The sequence below is a fragment of the Piliocolobus tephrosceles genome, chromosome 6 (assembly GCF_002776525.5).
Source record: "Piliocolobus tephrosceles isolate RC106 chromosome 6, ASM277652v3, whole genome shotgun sequence".
NCBI lineage: Eukaryota > Metazoa > Chordata > Mammalia > Primates > Cercopithecidae > Piliocolobus > Piliocolobus tephrosceles.
The window spans coordinates 25,036,407-25,054,194 of NC_045439.1; the positions used below are offsets into that span (position 1 = coordinate 25,036,407).

The 17,788-nt window shown below is 46.2% G+C and overlaps 1 protein-coding gene across 1 annotated transcript in view; it reads left to right on the forward strand.

The window, feature by feature from the left end:
* Positions 1-245: 245 nt before the first annotated feature.
* STON2 (stonin 2) overlaps positions 246-17,788 on the forward strand; it is a 171,488-nt gene continuing 153,945 nt past the window's right edge. The window contains exons 1-2 of the mRNA XM_026455570.1: positions 246-381; positions 9,741-9,851. The gene's annotated coding sequence lies outside the window, so the exon portion shown is untranslated. The remainder of the gene's footprint in view (positions 382-9,740; positions 9,852-17,788) is intronic.

Consider the following 17,788-nt stretch of genomic DNA (forward strand, 5'->3'; position numbering starts at 1 on the left):
TTGAGTCTTTACTTCAAGTAGGATCCCGTCTTCGGGGTCTGCTTGGGACTCCGGGAGCCGCGGGAAAGTAAGACTGCGGCGCGGCAGACTTGGCCAGCAGATCCCGGCGGCGCCCGGCCAGTCCCTCCGCCAGGGCTCCCCGGCTGTCCAATCAGGGCGCGGCTCGGGAGCGCGCCACGGCCAATCAAGAGCGGCGGGAGCGGCGCCGGCAGCCGGCGGGCGCAGAGCGAGCCCGAGAGTCTGGAGCCGGCGGCGGCGCTGCGGCCGGGAGGGAGCTTGGCGAGAGCAGGGCGGTCGTGTGGGTATCCTGCGGCCAGAGGAGACGGCTTTGCCGCGGCGACCTTCCGGCGGACGCCGGGGACCCTGCGGACCGCGGCGCAGGTAACTGCACCTCGCGCCCTGCAGCAGGAGGGCGAACGCGCCCCCCGACAGGAGCCCCGCAGGTGGAGCGGGCGGGGGGCGGGCCGGCCGCGAGGTCCTAGCGCCGCGGTGCCCCCTGGGGCCCCCGAGCCTGTCCGGTCGGGCCACGCGGAGGCGCGGCGTTTCCACCAGCCGCGGGCGTCCCGGGGTGGGAGAGGAAGAGGGGACTCTGCTTAAGGCAGGTGGGGGTGGAGGAGGACTCCTGCGACCCCCGGCCCCGTACACAGACACTTCTGGCCGATGGGTGTCTTCGAGATTGGGACTCCTAGGGTGTCTTCATTGGCCCGAGTGGGGAGGCGACAACAGGTGTCCCTGGGGACGGTGCTTTCCCTACACTCCCCTCGCCTGAAACCCCGGCCTTGGCGCCGCGCCCCACCTTCGGGGTGTCGGGAGGCAGGACCCCAGCCTGGTCTCAGGCGCTCTGCCCGCTGGACAGCGCCCAGAGGCGGCCTTGAAGCGGGTCTTGGATGGAGTTTCCTCTGCGCGTTGCCAAGCAATTTGCCGGACACCCACCTCTCGCTGGGATGAAGAGTTGAAGATGAGAGAGTGTGTGTGCGCGCGCGCGTGTGCGTGTGTGTGTGCATTCGAGCGTGTGTGTGTGCGTCCGTGTGTTCTGGTGCAACCCCTACTGGAAGGAGCTGCCTGAGGGCTGTGAGTGAATCATTAACTGTGCTTTTGTGCAGCTCCTGGCCTCTGCTTGCCTCCCCGCCTCTCCTGACGCTCCCCATTTCCCCCTCGGGCTGGTCCTTCTTGCTCTCCGTGCCTCCCTCTCCTGATCTGTAAGGTGGCGATAATGATTGCACTGGCCCGATAGCGTTGTTTTGAGGATTGTGTGAGCCAATGCCTGAAAAACACCGAGCACAGCGCTAAGCCCTCAATAAATACCGGCTGTTATTATTTATTATACGAAGTGGATGGGCTTTTAAAGAGTAAATCAGACGTGTCCAAACTGGCCTAGCAACCTTCTGCAGCTCTGAACAGCTTTCTACACTTGATAGGAAAAAAATGCTATTATTAATGAGACTGATGGTCTCTTTAAAGGTAACATATCCTTTTGGGGGGTGGGGCGGTAAAAAACCGATCCACTGGAATAGTGAGAGAGATAAATGCATTCCAACTAGTAACTGAGAAAAGCTTTGTGACCTTTGAAAAAATGGGTATGACTATTGTGTGAAAATAATATCATGGTACTTTGTTAAATGTTCACCTTTCATTAGCATGGCTGATTTGGGGGAAGTATTTGAAAGTTTTATACCTTTTACTCCTCCTGTAAACAAAAAGGTAAAATTAAAAAGAGAGGGAGGGAGAAAGAGAGAAAAAAAGACTCAACCACACAACAAAATTCCAGTGGCTCGTAGAAACCTAAAATTGCAGTTGCTACTTTTAGGTGTTTTTTTCCTATGCCTGACCTGGGTGGTCTGGTTTAATTCTTTGTCACTGTGTCACTTTTCTTGGTTAATCTGAAAAGTCAAATAACTGGCCCCTTTTATTTTTCTTTTTAAAACTTAATATCTTGACATGTAACAGATCTGCTTGGAGTTCTGAACCCCCCGCTCACTTGCTTCCTACCCTGTGACAAATCCAAAAGAACTTTCTCAAAGCTTCTCTAGGGTGATGTCAATGGGAATCTGTCTTACCACACCATACTACCCCCTGCCCTCCAACGCATAGGCGGGACCTGGGGAAAGGATGCAAACAAAATGCCCCAGTTCTTGTAGGGTCTCCTGTGCTTTTGCCAGGAGCCTTAGAATGAATACATTGACTTAGAGGAAATGCTTATCTTCTCAGGGGGTAAGAAGCCCACTTCCAGATGCAATCTTTCAAGTCTCAAATTAGCATGGCAGCCCTTTCAGTTGTTGATAAGGGGACTTTTCCTCTCTCCAGTGGCGTGGGAGGATCTGAATGCTTGCTGCTGGGGGGGAGTAAGAGAGATGTGTTGGGCGGGGCAAAGACTGAGTTCAGAGCCAGACTCCCACCTCATGAGATCTCAGAGTGTGACTGACTCTGGGAAACTTCAACAAATTGCTTTGTTTTTTTGGAGCCGGGCTTCTGCTTTAAAACATGAGTTGTTGAATTTTTAATTTTATTATTATTTTTTCTTAGAGGTTGTTCTAAGTATAGTACTAATAAATGGAGGAGCCCTGGCACAGTTCCAGGGATGTGGTTACAGGTCTGTAGCATCCAGAGAATATCTTAAAAGTTATACCTGGGAAGGACACAAAAAGCTTGACCAAAGGGTAACACTTGAGCTGAGTGTAGAATGACGAGCAGGTCTCTTGTGCAGGGCAGAGGTGAGGTGGAATTGGAAAGAAGGTGGAGCAGAGAAGACATTCCAGACTGAGAGAAGTGATCAAAAGTACTATTACAGTTGGCTTACAGTAAATAACAAGAAACCCCCAAATCTCAGTAATTTACAACAACCAAGATTTAGTTCCCTCTCTTGCGGCATGTCCAGTGTAAGTCAGGAATAATTTTACCCCTCATCTATCATCATTCTGGGACCCACGGAGGCTTAAGAAACAGCCTCTCTCTGGGACAATGTGGATCTTATTTATGACAAAGGGAAAAAGGACATGATAGAACAAAACTATAGCATCTAAAGTCTGCTCAGAAGTAGCAGCTGTCACTTCAGCTCTCCTGCTCTTGGTCAAGGTAACTCATATGGGAAGTCTGCTGTCCGTGGTATGGGGAAGTCTACACCAGCTGCAGACCGCGAGGTATGGCTGCGCAGGAGGAAAAGTGCTGAAGGAAACAAGATCAGGAGGTGGCCCAGTGGCAGATGATGAAGGACCCTGGGTCGGGTCCCAGGGGATTGGGCCTTTATCCGTTGGCAGGGAGCAGCCACTGAAGAGTTTTGAGTTGGGCTTTGACAGGGTCAGATTTTCCAGCTGAACACGCATTTCTAGTGGCCATGTGGAGAGAAGATTGAAATAGGTGAGCTAAAAAGCAAGAGGTGATAAGGGCCAGGGCAAATACTGTGGCCTCCAGTCTCTCTCTCACCATCTGTGACATGACTTCAAATTCCACTGCTAGAAACTGATTTAGTTGGCTCTTGAGCAGCTTGCCTTCTTCACAAGTTCTCTCCTAAAATGCACATGCTCTCTCATCTTGAAGTTGTTATTTTATATCACCTGAAGCAGTGGATCTCAACTTTAGTGTGCATCCGAATCACCTGGAGGGATTGAGAAAATGCAGATTGCTGGGCCCCGCCCCCTGAGTTCCCGAATCGGTCAGTCTGGTCTGGGGCCTGGAAATGAGTATTTCTGACAAGTGCTCAGGTGATACTGATGCCGCTGGTCCCACACTTTGAAAACCACTAAACTAAGGGGAGACATTAAGATGTGGTTGAGATAAATACCAGAATGGAAGAGTCCAACGGAAGGAGGAAAAGGGCTGGAAGGTCTCAGCATTCTCCATGCAGTAGTTCTGCTGAAGGCTGGCTCTGGCCATGAGCAGTAGGCTCTGTAAGAGTAACTGAGTCTCTAGGTGTATATTAAATTACAGATGCAGTGCTCGTAGTGAGAAAATGAAAAAAGCTTGGGTCCAGAGAAGAAGCATACAAGTGCTGCTTTGTCCCATCCCTTTGTAATTTTGCCCAGACTTCCCATCCTGTCATCTAGCACACACCCTTTTGTCTGGCTCCAGACCTCTAACTCAAGCCTGTCCACATATTCCAATCCTGATCCATCACACTTCTTGTCATTCCAGCTATAATTTCTTCTGGAGCTTAGCTTTCCCACTGGGTGGACATTTGGCTGAATTTTGGTATAGTCAGACCAAGAAATTGCTTGCTTTACTTGAGGTCACTATCATAATTAAACATCTGTGCCATGTGGTCATACAGATTGTGATCAGTCCCCCCCCACTCCCAAGATAAATAACCCCCTGAGAACCCAAGATTGTCCATCGTTTGGCTTATACTAAGAGATGGTGCAAGTTACTACAATTCCCCCTAACTGTGACTCATCACTGCTGTAACAACAGGGCATGCCAGAAATGGACGTAAAGGAGCAAATATGTTGGGGTGTATAACGTGACACAGGAAGTAAAACACAGTGAGAGTGTCTTTTTTTTAACTATATTTTTTCTCATTTGTAAGCATGGCACAAATTTGAACTCTACCTAGGGTCGCAATAAACCAGCGATTTGCCACCATGTGACAGAGAGCATGTAAATGCATGAAATACTTCTAGGATCACCATTCTAAGTGCTGGCTACCAGATTAGGATATTTGTTTCAAGGTAGGATGAGTGCAGAATTATCCATCGGGGTGTGAATAGAAAATTCTAGAAATTCTATATGCATTTATTTTTTTGAGATAGAGTTTTGCTCTTATTGCTCAGGCTTTAGTACAGTGGTGTGATCTCAGCTCGCTGCAACCTCTACCTCCCAGGTTCAAGAAATTCTTCTGCCTCAGCCTCCCAAGTAGCTGGGTTTACAGGTGCCCACCACCATGCCCAGCTAATTTTTTTTTTTTTTTGGGGGGGACAGAGTTTTGCTGTTGTTGCCCAGGCTAGAGTGCAATGTGCAATCTCAGCTTACTGCAACCTCTGGCTCCTGGGTTCAAGTAATTCTCCTGCCTCAGCCTCCCTAGTGGCTGGGATTACAAGGATGCGCCACTATGCCCAGCTAATTTTGTATTTTTAGTAGAGACAGAGTTTCGCCATGTTGGTCAGGCTGGTGTTGAACTCCTGATCTCAGGTAATCTGCCCACCTTGACCTCCCAAAGTGCTGGGATTACAGGCATGAGCCACCTTGCCTGGCCGTAGGTAATTTTTCTGTTTTTAGTAGAGATGAGGTTTCACTGTTTGGCCAGGCTGGTCTTGAACTCCTGACCTCAAGTGATCCACCTGCTTCGACCTCTCAAAGTGCTAGGATTACAGGTGTGAGCCACTGCATCCGGCCTTCTATATGCATATTAAATGCATATAAAATAAATATTATAATGAGCTCATATTATAAAATGAAGTGAGTGAGATTTGAAAAGATCCTTGTTCCAACTGAGATTTGAGAGACAAGTCATACCTTGAAGGTGTGCTTTCTGAAACAGGAGAAATTCTCCCAGGATTCTGTGTACTTTCCCAGAGGTGGATGAGAAAGCTTAGAACTGTAACCTCTGTCCTAGAGGCCTGAAGCCAACTCTTTCCCTCTCCAGGTCATTTTGGAGAGCCAGCAGTTTTTCACAATCGTGCACCCGTGGCCTCAGTACTGCCCTCACTCGATCTACTCTGTGGTGAACTACCACAGTTCTCTCCAGCTCAGGTTTCCAGGAAACCTGGCCTAAATTTTCAAAAGGTGCAGCAAACAAAACTGCGGATGTAACTCTGAGAGCCGCAGTGAGAGAAGGGACACTTAAACCAGCCAGGGGGATTTAAAATGCCGAACAATTCAGTAGAAGGTGCTGCCAGCCCCACCGGATAACATTTACCCAGAAATTTGATATTTAAGAAATGTTAAGTGTCAAATCATAGAAAAATATTATCTTCTATTATCTAGTTATATTAAATGCTTATATATCATATACATATATGTGTTTTTTTTCACATCTCTAACACTTTCAGGAGGTAGACTTTTAGTGTTATTGCTGTCTTTCTAAAATGCAGTAACAAAGATAGAAACAGTTGGGCTAAAATTCTATAGATAGATAGTAGCAGGGCAGGATTGAAACTTGAATTTTTCATTCATAGTGTACAACCTTTTGTCACCCCAGCTGGCTGCCTGTTAACTTGGACTGGTGCCCTGAAGTGGCCTCACTGACTGGCAAGGGGTGGTCAATGTTCCTTGTGATGTTTCATCACAACGAGGAGTGTGAGGCTGCTTTGCAGATTGCTAATGGCTCAGGGAAACCTTTGGGAGTTATGTTCACTTGAAAGGTATTGACCATCAGCTGAGTGCAAGGCTTTAAGGAAAACGCTACGAGGAATTCAGAGAAGTATTATGCTCAGTCTCTGACACAGCCTCTATGCTGAGAGAGAAAAGACATAATATTTATATAAAATCAGTAATAGTTAAACCACAGCGAGACCAACAGTAGGCAGATAATCCAATGGGCTATCAAGTGCTGTGAATTCAGACAGTGAGTCTTTCCCAGATTGTGCTGGGCTGGGAAGGTTCAGGGAGGAGCAGCTACTCCGGACTGGATGGAGAAGTAGGATTTAGCTAGGTGGGAACCGTAGTCTTTAGGGGAGGAATGGATCTAAGTGAACTGTGTCCCTGCCCTGGTCCACAAGCCTTTTCAGGTCCATTCACTGGACCACTGTATCTGAAGTAAAGGGGTCAAGTGGGAGAGAAGGGAAGTCGGAGCTAGATGACTTCTTTTTTCTTCTTCTTTTTGATACAGAGTCTCACTCTGTCACCCAGGCTGGAGTGCAGTGGCGTAATCTCGGCTCACTGCAACCTCTGCCTCCTGGGTTCAAGCAGTTTTCCTGCCTCAGCCTTCCGAGTAGCTGGGATTACAGGCTCCTGCCACCATGCCTGGCTAATTTCTTGTATTTTTAATAGAGATGGGGTTTCACCATGTTGGCCAGGCTGGTCTCAAACTTCTGACCTCAGGTGCTCCGCCTGCCTTGGCCTCCCAAAGTCCTGGGATTACAGGTATGAGCCATCATGCCCGACCTAGATGACTTCTTAAAGCTTTCCTTTCTTGACTGCCATCGGACTATTTAATCTTTGCCGAAATTATCAAAAGCACTATTTAATCTGAGTGACTTGCATAACCTCCTACAAATGAAGCCATTCAGTGATTTATTAGTAGATAAATAACCCTGGACTCTCATTTGGCCCTCTTAACATGTTCAGTGTATTAATAGGAAAGCACTTTGGAGCTAAGGATGTCAAATGTCTATATAAATAAAATCTAATCCTATTATAAACTCTGTCAGACTTGCAGGCAGTTGGTCCTACTCCATTTGCAATCTAACCTGGAAAGGTCAAATGACTTGTTGAAAGTCATGCAGAAATCTCTTGGTGCTTCTGTAATAACTGACCCTGCTTCCCCTGACATTTGGCGGTGTCTAGCTTAAGTCATTTCACAGATCTCCATAAGGTTGGTGACACTAAGAATGACACTAAGATGACACTAGGGCCTCTGTCATCTATATAAGCATTTCTCTTACTCATATTATACCCCATGGGGGCTCTCAGCTGTGACCCCAAAGGGTCCTTGTTAATTTTAAGCTTGGGGTGAGATCATTATATCCTCCTCAGTCAGGCTTCTCCCTGGCTTTCATTGAAGGAAGGTACCATTTTAGTGCTATGTGTCCATGCAAACACAGCATCTGAATGAAAGGGCATTCTGAAGCATTTTCCAGGCCAAATGCCGAGAAGTATAGTGGGACCGTCAGTGGCTTTCTATCTACCTGAACTTTGAAGGTAGACACTAGACCCTTGCCAGCTTGATAGTCCCTCCATTGGCTGCCCTTTCAAGTAAGCTAACTGGTTTAAAAAAACCAAATGGGATACTTTAAATGAAAACGGACTTTATTTCACTGTTTGCCTTAGAAACGGAAAACATTTGTCTTAAGTTTTTCTTGGTTTTTGTTTCTGTTTTCTTTTGAGACAGAGTATCATTGTGTCACCCAGGCTGGAGTGCAGTGTCAGGATCTCAGCTCACTGCAGCCTCTGCCTCCTGGGTTCAAGTGATTCTCATGTCTCTCCTTCCCGAGTAGCTGGGACTACAGGCATGTGCCACCACGCCCGGCTAATTTTTGTATTTTCAGTAGAGATGGGGTTTCGCCATGTTGGCCAGGCTGGTCTCAAACTTCTGGCCTCAAGCAGCCCACCTGGCTCAGCCTCCTAAAGTGCTGGGATTATAGGCGTGAGCCACCATGCTTGGCCCATTTGTCTTAAGCTTTTATTTTTTTTATTTTTTTGAGGCGGAGTCTTGCTCTGTCGCCCGGACTGGAGTGCAGTGGCCAGTGGGATCTCAGCTCACTGCAAGCTCCGCCTCCCGGGTTTACGCCATTCTCCTGCCTCAGCCTCCCGAGTAGCTGAGACTACAGGCGCCTGCCACGTCGCCCAGCTAGTTTTTGTATTTATTTAGTAGAGACGGGGTTTCACCGTGTTAGCCAGGATGGTCTCGATCTCCTGACCTCGTGATCCGCCCGTCTCGGCCTCCCAAAGTGCTGGGATTACAGGCTTGAGCCACCGTGCCCAGCCTGTCTTAAGCTTTTAAAAGATAATGCCATAGTTAAGTGGATAAGGCTGGGGTGATCCATATTTGCTAGATGTTGTTTAAATGTTGTCTATCATGTGAACTCAGAGCTGTCAAAAATATACTTTGTGTTTTTCCCCATCCTTGCCAAACATAAAATACTCATTTTTTTCTAAATCATTCCACGTCCCTACATTTCCCTCCACTTCAGACTTTGAACAGTTGAAGGGTGGAAAACTTATCATTGCCGAAATTATCAAAAACACTATCAATAGCTATCATGCATTGAGTTTTACGTCCTCTGCTGAGTGGTTATATCATGTTATCTTACTTAATTTGCACCTCTGCGCTGTAAGGTCAGGAGGAGTAGCATATTATCTAAGGAGTGAGACAAAGGCTGGAGCTAAGTACTTTGTCAAAGGTTGTAATGGAGCTGGGCTTTAAACCTACCTCTCTTAATCTCTGAGATCTAAAAGCTATGCCCTGAGTCACTGTGGTATCTGGAAGCAAAAGGAAATGTGCTCTAAAGAGTTAACAGGGGCTCTCTGTGCACTCTGGCCACACCCTGGGAGATGCCTGGTAGGAGGAAAACTGCTTTTGTTTTTGCAGGGCCAGTTCACAGTATCAGCAGGACAGTCGAAACACACTTTTCTCTCTCTTTTTTTTCTAACTCATCCTTATTATTTTTGTTACGATCTCTAAAACGGTGGTGAGTTAGGGAGTGAGGATCTATTTGAGTAAATCCAGCATGTTTCTCAGTCACCACCCATCAACCTAATTGGCATAGGCGGAGCTGTGCTGTCTGCAACACAGCAAGCTCCTCCAGCTGTGCCATCCATCACACTCAGGCACCCTGGAGTGCACGTGCTCTGCTTCCGGTTGATTTTAAGTTCCGATCCCTGAGCAGGCCTTGAGGAGGCAGTCCCAAGGAGTCAGAGTTGTTTGCTGTTGCATATCAGACTCTGGTCTGGGTGACTTGACTGGTCACGGCACAGTGCTCCTGGGCCCAGGGACTGTGGTCTGTCTGTGATTTGGTTGCCATTTTCCTATGAAGAGGGTAGAGAATATGCACCCAGTCAGGTCAGGCACTTTGCAGAGGTGGGTCCTGGCTATAAGAAAGCCAGAAAAGAGTGCAGATTCATTTATACACGTATGTTTCTACTCATAGGAAAACAACTCACGAGGCAAAAAAGTACATCTCATGGATGGAGCAGGACGAAGTGGTTACAAGTACGGACTCTGGAGCCAGACTGCCTGGGTTTGAATTGTGCAGTTTCAGGTAAGTTATTTAATCTCCCTGAGCCTCAGTTTCCTTATCTCTATAAAGGGAACCTACTTCATAGGGTTATGAGGATTATATGATAATTTTATTAAATGAGCGGTAAAGCACTTTGACGTCAATGTCTGAGAGATGAGAAGTATTACGTAAGTGTTTATAAAATAACACATAAAAATAAAGCGGTAGGTGACCATCATGGTATGTAGGTTACACAGTGCCGTGTTAGATGAAGCTTACATGACTACCTCAGTTAAGGTACTCATGGTCAGTTATGCTCAAATGAAATCTTATGAAGTGTCCTAGGGAAACTAGCCATTTTAAAGAATCATGTGAGAAATATGTTTGTAAACTGCCTTTTTGTAAAATGAACATGAGAGAAACTGTGTCAGAGGAAGAGAGAAGTCAAGGTTGGATGACTCGATGTTTTGGGCAAGGGAGCCTAGAGAGGTAGAGTGCCATCATCTTGGATGGGAGGGGTTTCTGCTGCAGTAGTTTCAGGGGAGGGAGAGTCGCTGGTCAAATCTGGATGTGTTAAGTGTGAGCATCTTGTTAGACGTTGAGGTGAAGATACTCGGTGGGCACTAGGAGAAGTCAGGAGAGAAGTCAAGGCTGGAAGCATCTGTGTGGGGATCCCTAGCTCATAGATGGAATCTAAAGCTGTGAAGGAATGAAGGTATTTAATAGCTGGAGAAGGGGTCCCAGGATTGAATCAGGGGGCATTCTAGCTTTATTGGGAAAGTCAGGCTGGCTCGAGTTTTCTAGTTTGTGCTTTTCTTCACTTTGCCAGTGTAGAATGAGGTATGGACCCATTGACTTTTTCTTGGGGTGGTTTTTTTTTTTTTTTTTTTTTGAGACGGAGTCTCGCTCTGTCATCCAGGCTGGAGTGCAGTGGCTGGATCTCAGCTCACTGCAAGCTCCGCCTCCCGGATTCACGCCATTCTCCTCAGCCTCCCGAGTAGTTGGGACTATAGGCGCCGCCACCTCGCCTGGCTAGTTTTTTGTATTTTTAGTAGAGACGGGGTTTCACTGTGTTAGCCAGGATGGTCTCGATCTCCTGACCTTGTGATCCGCCCATCTCGGCCTCCCGAAGTGCTGGGATTACAGGCTTGAGCCACCGCGCCCGGCCGGGGTGGTTTTATCATTGAGCTCTATAATGCCATGGTTAAGTGCCTGAGTTAAGACTAGAGTCGGATACCATTTGACCTCTTACTATCTTTGGGCCTTTGGGCAAGTTACTTACTCTCTGAGACTCAGTTTCTTGGCCTGTGAGATGAGAACCAGTGGTTAAAAATGCCCATCTCATGGGTGTAAGGGCTCAGTAAGTGCGACATTGATGCTATGAAGCTGTTCACCACTTTATCTCTTGAAAGATTCTCACCGTTCATTACATTTGTTAAAAGTGAGGAGTGGTGACAGTTACACATGTTTAAAGCCCTTTGAATTTGCCCTAAGCTGAAATCCACATTTGAATTCAACTTATATTGCTACTGTTTTTCTCCTTTTAAAAAAATAAAAGAGGTCAGGGAGATACTATAGTAACTATACACATGTTAGCGACTTACGTTTTCTCTGTAATTGAAACATTACATCCAGTGATTAGATCTGGCCTCTGTATGTGGTAAGTGCTACAAGAATCACAGATGCTCAAGCATTCAGAGATATGAAAACTGAAACACAGAACAAAAGAGATACCACTGGATGACAGTGTTTTAGTATTACGTATAATAACCTCATGTTTGCTCTTTGCCACCATGAGCCAGTTAAGAAGTTTCTCTCATTCTTCCCCAAGATACTGACCAATCTTCCCTACCATTTTTTTTTTTTTTTTGATGGTGGAGTTTCATTCTGTCACCCAGGCTGGAGTGCAGTGGTGCGATCTTGGCTCACTGCAACCTCTGCCTCCCGAGTTCAAGTCATTCTCCTGCTTAAGCCTCCCAAGTAGCTGGGATTACAGGCATGAGCCACCATGCCCGGCTAATTTTGTGTTGTTAGTGGAGATGGAGTTTCCCTTTGTTGGCTAGGCTAGTCTCAAACTCCTGACCTCAAGTGATCCACCCCCCTCCTCGGCCTCCCAAAGTGGTGGGATTACAGGCGTGAGCCACCAAGCCCAGCCTTCTCTACTATTTTAAATCCAAGTTTTACACTTGGTTGGAAAATTCCTCTAATACATTTTATTTCACTCAGCAAATAATAATATTCTGAATCTGTTTCTGAAAAACTCTCACTCTCAAAGCTAAATAAGAACCCAGAGATGTGGAGAATCACATTCTGAAGTCTTGTCACTCCATCCTCTAATTAGTATGTCTGCTGTGTTTGCATTTATGGTTTATATGCTTTGAATTTGTAGCTTTTCTGTTTTGCAAGGGTTACTGTCAGTGAGACGGCTACCAAAAGACATACTGCTGTTAGTGGTGTCGGGACCAAATGTATGTAACAGTGTGGTATGTTTCTAAATCCCTACTGTGGTTTTTGAGAAACCATCTCTAGATGGTTATGGGTGACGTGAGGACTGAAAGAAAAAAATCTTTAGAAACAGCAAAGCAGAAACATTAATAGGAAGGAGCTTCCAGTGATTAAATTTTTCTTTTGGTCTTTCAGGTTGAGGAAGTAAGGAGAGTAGGCATAAATGGTGGGAAATTTCCATCAACTTGAACAAAACAATAGAATACATAATTCTTAGCCACTGAGATGAGAGCCCAGGAAGTCACAAGGTCAAAGGATCCTGTCCCATTTGTCTGTGGTGACAGTCTCTCCTCCCCCTACAAAAAATGACTTACCCTTAAATAATAGAAGTACCCCTGAGAAGTTGAAGAAATGCATGCTGATAGAATTTTTAAAAATCAGATACATTTTAGAAGTGATTATACTTTTCTATATTTTCCAATTTATTTTTAGTGAGAGTATATTCTGTTTATAATAAAAACAGAAATCGAAAAAATGTATATTTTTTTGATATGGAGTCTTGCTGTGTCACCCAGTCTGGAGTGCACTGGCGTGATCTCGGCTCACTGCAACCTTGGCCTCCCGTATTCAAGCGATTCTCCTGCCTCAGCCTCCTGAGTAGCTGGGGTTATAGGCGCGCGCCACCTCTCCCAGCTAATTTTTGTATTTTTATTAGAGATGGGATTTCACCATGTTGGCCAGGCTGGTCTTGAACTCCTGACGTCAAGTGATCACCTGCCTTGGCCTCCCAAAGTGCTGGGATTATAGGCATGAGCCACCGCGCCCGATTAGGAAAAATAAATTTAAAAGAGGGAAATAAACTAGGAATGTGGGGATGAGTGAGTTGTCACATTGAAAGGTGCTCATTTGACATTTTATAATGTGAGAATTCTTTTGTCCTGCAAGCTGTGACATTTCATAGCATACCTGCTCTCCACATTTAGAACTTACTTTAAACGTAAGGGATGTCAGTAGGGCATTTCATGTATCAAAACCTCAGACTCCACTCTACCAAAGCAGCCAGGCCTCACTCAACAGACATCGAGTCTCACACTGTGCCAAGCCCACCCAGTGAGTCCTGGTTCCTTGTGGCTGTCCTTGGCAGTTGGAGACACCCACACGCCCCTGCCTTCAGTCAGCAGACACAAACTTGGGATGCATCTGTTTCTTGTTTGTGAGAGGCCTGGTTCACAAGGATAACATCACGATCAGCCTGGGGCCCCTGTGCAGCTGCCCCATGAGGCCACTGCAGCAGCCTGCGTTTTAGTGTTTGGCTGGGCTGTTTTGGTTTTATGCCCATGTATCAGTTTTGTTGGGGGAAGAGGGAGGGGAATGATTCTCAGAAAAGGGAAGGACATATCTCCGCTTTGCTGAAAACGGAAATAAGGAATTATCAGTTCAGGGTCAGTAGAAGCCACAGGGCCTGGCTTCCTTCTGTTGGGCTCCTTTGGAATGATTTTGTGTTGTTTTGAAAGGCCCGAAAGCAACTTGAGCCAGATAAATTGTTCTAGGGTGACAGTTTTTAACAGGGAGTCCACAGATCCCTAGGACTTTGGGAAGTGTGTCTGCGAAGTGCCTTAAATTATAATTAATGTTGCATGTACTTGTATTTTTCCAGAGATGAGAGTCTCTGGCTTAAATTATAACTCGGAGATTCAGAGAGCTATAATTTTTTGTTTAAAGGCTAAGAACCAGTTTCAAGGAGAGGCCTTCAAGTCTGAGTTGTACAACTTGGTCTTGGCCCTAACTTGAGAACTCTTCCTGATTGGTGACTCGTGTATGTAGTGATAATATCAAGAAAAGTGTGCAAAGCACCTTAGGTATACCTATAGAAGGTCATGTTGCAGAAAGATGAAGAAGGTTTCACTTTTTCAAGTGCTGGCAAGCTAGAAATCTAGAAATCTTTTTGTTTTTGAGACCGTCTTGCCCTGTTTCCCAGGCTGGAGTGCTGTGGCACCATCTCATCTCACTGCAACCTCTGCCTCCAGGGTTCAAGCGATTCTCCTACCTCCGCCTCCTGAGTAGCTGGGATTACAGGCGCGCACCACCACACCCAGCTAATTTTTTGTATCTTTAGTAGAGACAGGGTTTCACCAGGTTGGCCAGGCTGGTCTTGAACTCCTGACCTCGTGATCCGCCCGCCTCAGCCTCCCAAAGTGCTGGGATTACAGGCTGAGCCACCGCGCCTGGCCTGGAAATCTAGAAATCTTAGGGGGACCCACAGAAACCCATGCATTTACTGAAGCCCATGCTGCAGAAAGATGAAGGTTTTACTTCTTCAAATGCTGGAAAACTGGGAATCTAGAAATCTGTGACCCCTGCAGTTCTGTCCTAATGCCTCCTATTCTCTCCTTTCTCAAGCCCACTCAGAGCTCCCTTAATATTCTGTATTATCATAGTATTGACTTGTTGAAATGAACACAGATATCTCTTTTACCTGGTGTCTTAGCGTGTTTGTGTTGCTGTTAAGGAACACCCAAGACTGTGTAATTTATAAAGAAAAAAGGTTTATTTGGCTCATAGTTCTGCAGGCTGTACAAGAAGCATGGCACCAACGTCTGCTTCTGGTAAGGGTTTCAGGTTGGTTCTACTCAGGATGGAAGGTGAAGGGGACCCAGGTGTGCAGAGATCACATAGTGAGACAGCAGAAACGAGAAAAAAGGGGAGGTGCCAGGCTCGGTTCAACTTCAGTTCTTTTGGGAACTGGGTGAGAACTCACTCACTCCTGTGAGAATGGCACCAGGCCGTTCACAGGGATCTGGCCCCACAATCGAAACACCTCCCACCAGGGCCCACCACCAACATTGGGGATCAACCTTCAACAGGAGACTTGGAAGGGCCAAACAAAGCATGTCCAAATCGTAGCACCTGGTCTGCTGAGTTCTGAAATCATCCAGGCCCTCATGGTAGTGACAGGATAACACATTTATAAGGAACTTCCTCCAGTTGACTGTTTACCCTGTGCCCAACACAAATGACCTTCCCCCGGTTTCCAACCTTGGTTCTTGTTTTTCCTCTTATTATTCTCTCTGAGTGACCCAGTCCAAATCCCCAGCTTCCAGTGGCCTCTCAGTCTGTGTTTTTAGCACTCATCTCTCCTCTGAGCTCTAAATCTGCCTATTTAACAGGTCCTAAAGACAACATCTCAATGTGGTTGTCTCATGGGCCCGTCAAATCGCTGGGCCTAACGCTAAACTCATCACCTCCCTTCTACCTCCCAATCATTCTTTCTCCTGAAGTCCTTATCTTGGCAAATGGTACAGAAATTGATTCGGTTTTCCAAAGGTTTTTTTCATCCACCTACCACATCATTACTTCCACAATCTCAATGAGTCCAAAAAAGATTCTCTCCCCATATCTTAATGACGTTATGTCCTAAATGGCTATAAAAACACCTTTCCTCTCTATCCCCCATCTTGCGATGTCTAATCACTCTAATTACTAGCTGGTCTTCTCACTCTCCAGTTGATCTCCCTCATTGCTTCCAGAATAACCTTTTTCTAAAGAACAAATTGGGTCATGTTATTTCCCTGCTTAAATTGTTTAATCGATCTCCATTGCCTTTCTGACAAAACCCAGCATTCTTGGCATGCCTACTGGGGACCTGTCTGACCTGACTCCTAGCTCTCCAGCCTCCTCTTCACTCTTCTCCTTCTGGCTCATTGCTTCATTGAAGTAAATCACCTATAGTTCAGAAAACATATCTTTTCATTCATCTTCTGAACTCAGTATGGGCATACTACATTTTTAATGCAGCTGTTTTGAGTGGAGGCCTTGAAAACGCTATTACACTTCACATTCCAAGTTGGGTAACAAAAAGACATCTTCACAGCATGTCAGTGCTTCATTCCATCCCTGCCCCCTAACCTATTTCTAACATTAATGTTGAATCTCAGGCCATCCTTGAACATGAACCTCATTTCTGAGTCTCTCATCCTCCCTTCACATCATGCCTTATTCATCTCTCCAGATCCCACCCTGTCTGTAACACACACTGCAGGGGTTGGGGTCGGTGATGGGTGATGTTCGGGTATGAGGTTAGGGAGGGGGCAGGTCTGGGGATGGACGTAGAATCAGGGAGGTTGCATACACCCTTTGTTAGCAAACAGTAGTTTTGCATGTGAACATGACTGGTTAAGCATGGCTAAGTGCAATGGTACCCTCTGATTGACCAGCTTGTATTGTCATGCTTTGTTCTTATAGATGCCATCCTGCCAGCTTGGAATGTCCATTTTCTCCACCAGTGACCCCTGCCTCACAGAACTAATTTCTATTCATCTTTTGACCAGTTGTTACCTTCCCTGTTACTCTTCACTGACCCCAGATTGGGCTAGGTGTCACTCCTGTACACCCATGGCATAGCTACCTTCTCCTGAAGTTGCCCTGATCACACTGTACTGTGATTATTTATTTGTCTGTCTCTCTCTCCAAGGCAGGGGCTGGATCTTAGTCCTCTCTCTGTTCTTAGAATTTCACAAGAACATCCCTAGCAATAGGAGATGCTGAATAAATGCTTATTGAATGAATGAATGAATGGATGATGTTCTGTGACAGACTACTAATAACCTGCAGAAGCTCCATGAGCATAAATAACCCAGAGTCCAACAAGACCTATTAGATCATCTCTTTATATTCTACGCATATGGCATTGCATACCAGCATTGATTCTTATCCAGATTTTAACTTACCGTCTTGGCTACCTCTTAGGCACATCTCAAACCCTCTTAACCCTGCCTGTCTGGGGGCCAATGGACTGAATCATTCTGCCATCTGAGGCTACTACTGCAGGTCCTTTCACTACTTCGGAACTCAGATGAAGTACTACATTGAAGGGTGTGGAATCTGGATTTCTCATCTGCTGCTAAAGGAGCTAGAAGATGCACCCCCAAAATGTGGGGAGTTGAGCCAGCATGGTGTGAACCCTGACCAAAGGGGAATAAGAGAGATGGGAGCTGGCAGGTACATTTCCTGTCCTAGCACCGGCCCCTCCAGTGGAAGGTTTTGAGGTACCATAGTTCCCAACAGCCTCTCTGACTCAGCAACAAGCTGATTCTTGTGAAACCATGGCCAGTTTAGGCCCATTCCATCTTATGTTTGCTTTCCCTACCTCTCTTCTCTTCTCTTACTTGGGCTTCCCTGGGATTGCTGTAAAACACTAGCGTAGAAGCTTGGCCTCAGGCTCTGCCTCCTAAGGAATCTGTCCTAAGACATGTTCACACCTGCTAGTATTTCCTTAGAGAATCATGGGCCAGTGGAGGTAGAAGAGGGAAGAACACTATGCATCAGATGGTCTTTAGAGCTTGTATGCAGCAGAGCTTGCCTGGAAGTTCAAGGCCTCAGCCATGCATCCGCTGTCCTTGTCTGTGCAAGTGAGTGGTGTTGGCTATCCTCATTTAGGGGAATTGGGTGGATGGATGCATTAGTAGAAAAAGATCCATCATTTGGAACCTGTGAACTTGTTCCTATGCAGGCTGACCATCTGTTCCATAATTTCC